The sequence below is a fragment of the Glycine max genome, chromosome 2, assembly GCF_000004515.6.
Source record: "Glycine max cultivar Williams 82 chromosome 2, Glycine_max_v4.0, whole genome shotgun sequence".
Classification (NCBI taxonomy): Eukaryota; Viridiplantae; Streptophyta; class Magnoliopsida; order Fabales; family Fabaceae; genus Glycine; species Glycine max.
Genome location: NC_016089.4, coordinates 31,313,442 through 31,315,953, shown reverse-complemented (window position 1 = coordinate 31,315,953; position 2,512 = coordinate 31,313,442). Strand labels below are relative to the sequence as shown.

General features: G+C 39.7%; 1 non-coding gene across 1 annotated transcript; it reads right to left on the bottom strand.

Moving 5' to 3' along the window:
* Positions 1-820: 820 nt before the first annotated feature.
* LOC113001025 (small nucleolar RNA R71) lies at positions 821-927 on the bottom strand. Its single transcript, XR_003266357.1, has one exon. It is a non-coding gene; the product is annotated as a small nucleolar RNA R71 (small nucleolar RNA).
* Between the last annotated feature and the right edge of the window lie 1,585 nt (positions 928-2,512).

Sequence of the window (2,512 nt, the reverse complement as noted above, 5' to 3'; positions counted from 1 at the left end):
ACTGAGGTCTCCTTCCAAAAATTGCGATTCTGTCAAAAGTTTTTTTATTTTCCAAGTATTATTATCTTATTTTTCTTAACTTGTCATTTTTAGCTTCTATAGTTAGACTTTAAATTTCTGTTTAAAATTTTTTGTGCTATCTTCCCATCATTTTATAAGGTTGATCACAAAATTTCAAGTCATTTCGATATCATTTGAGGGTAGCTGTAGTTCAAACCTACACTGTTACTTGCATAAGAAGGCAACTAGTTGTGCATGCTGAATATAGTGTATGACTAGAAGCAATCCATTTGACTTACAACCCTTTGATCTTGAGATAGATAGGACATTTCTTAGATTAGTTAGACATCATTTAGTACCTTTTGAGCATCCTGAGCATTCTGTTATTGGTGATTTTGAGCATTATTGTTTTGAACATTCTGATTTTGAACATTCTGAGAACATGGCACAACCTCCACCCCGTGAGAGGACTCTAAGGGAAATGGTTGCACCTGATTTCACCTATGAAAGCTTGTGCATCCAATACCCTGATGAGGATGTCCCATATGTTCTTAAAACTGGACTAATCCATTTGCTTCCAAAGTTTCATGGCCTTGCAGGTGAAGACCCACACAAACATCTGAAAGAATTCCATATTGTCTGCTCCAACATGAAACCCCCAGATGTCCAGGAGGATCACATATTTCTGAAGGCCTTTCCTCATTCTTTAGAGGGAGTGGCAAAGGACTGGCTTTATTACCTTGCTCCACGATCCATCACGAGCTGGAATGACCTCAAGAGAGTGTTCTTTGAAATTTTTTTCCCTGCTTCCAGGACCACGACCATCAGAAAGGATATTTCAGGCATTAGACAACTCAGTGGAGAGAGCTTATATGAATACTGGGAGAGATTCAAGAAACTATGTGCCAGTTGCCCTTACCACCAGATTTTTGAGCAGCTTCTCCTTCAATATTTTTATGAAGGACTCAGTAACATGGAGAGAAGTATGATAGATGCTGCCAGTGGTGGAGCCCTTGGAGACATGACCCCTGCTGAAGCTAGAAATTTAATCGAGAAGATGGCTTCCAACTCCCAGCAATTTAGTGCCAGATATGATGCTATTGTCATCAGAGGAGTGCATGAAGTAGCCACGAATTCATCTTCATCAAGTGAGACTAAGAAGCTTGAAGGTAAACTAGATGCCTTGGTTAACCTGGTAACCCAACTGGCCATGAATAAAAAATCTACACCTGTTGCCAGATTCTGTGGTTTATGCTCCTCTGCCGACCACCACACAGACCTTTGCCCTTCTGTGAAACAATCTGAAGCAATTGAATAGCCTGAAGCTTATGCTGCAAATATCTACAACATACCTCCTCAACCTTAGTAGCAAAATTAGCCACAACAAAACAATTATGACCTCTCCAGCAACAGGTACAATCTTGGGTGGAGGAATCATCCCAACCTTAGATGGTTGAATCCTTCACAACAGCAGCAACAACAACAGCCTTATTTTCAGAATGCTGCTGGCCCAAGCAGACCATACGTTCCTCCACCAATCCAACAGCAACAGCAACAACAGCCCCAGAAACAACAAAAAGTTGAGGCTCCTCTACAACCTTCCCTTGAAGAACTTGTGAGGCAAATGACTATGCAAAACATGCAGTTTCAACAAGAGACCAGAGCCTCCATTCAGAGCTTAATTAATCAGATGGGACAATTAGCTACACAGTTAAATCAACAACAGTCCGAAAATTTTGACAGATTACCTTCTCAATTTGTCCAGAATCCCAAAAATGTGAGTGCCATTACATTGAGATTGGGAAAACAGTGTCTAGAACCTCAACCAGCAAATGAACCTGCCCAACCTCACTCTACTCCAGAAAAAGATGATGCCAAAAATGAAAATGTAAAGAGTAAGTTACCTAACAATTTCTATGCAGGTGACTCTAAAGAGAAGCAGCATATCCCTCTTCCATTCCCTCCAAGAGCAATTTCCAACAAAAAAAATGGAAGAGACAGAGAAGGAGATCTTGGAAACATTTAGAAAAGTAGAAGTAAACATACCTCTGCTGGATGCAATAAAGCAAATTCCAAGATATGCTAAATTCTTGAAGGAGTTGTGCACTAATAAGCGGAAGCTTAAAGGAAGTGAAAGAATTAGTATGGGCAGAAATGTCTCCGCATTGATTGGTAAATCTGTTCCCCAAATCCTTGAAAAATGTAAAGATCCAGGTATATTCAGCATACCTTGTATTATAGGGAACAATAAGTTTGACAATACCATGCTAGATTTAGGAGCTTCTGTTAGTGTGATGCCTCTGTCTATTTTTGTTCTCTATCTCTTGGTCCCTTGCAGTCAACTGATGTGGTAATTCATTTGGCTAATAGAAGTGTTGCCTATCCTGTTGGTTTCATAGAGGATGTCTTAGTTAGAGTTGGTGAACTGATTTTCCCTGTTGATTTTTATATTTTGAATATAGAGGAGGGATTTTCAAAAGGATCAGTTCCCATCATTTTAGGCAGACCTTTT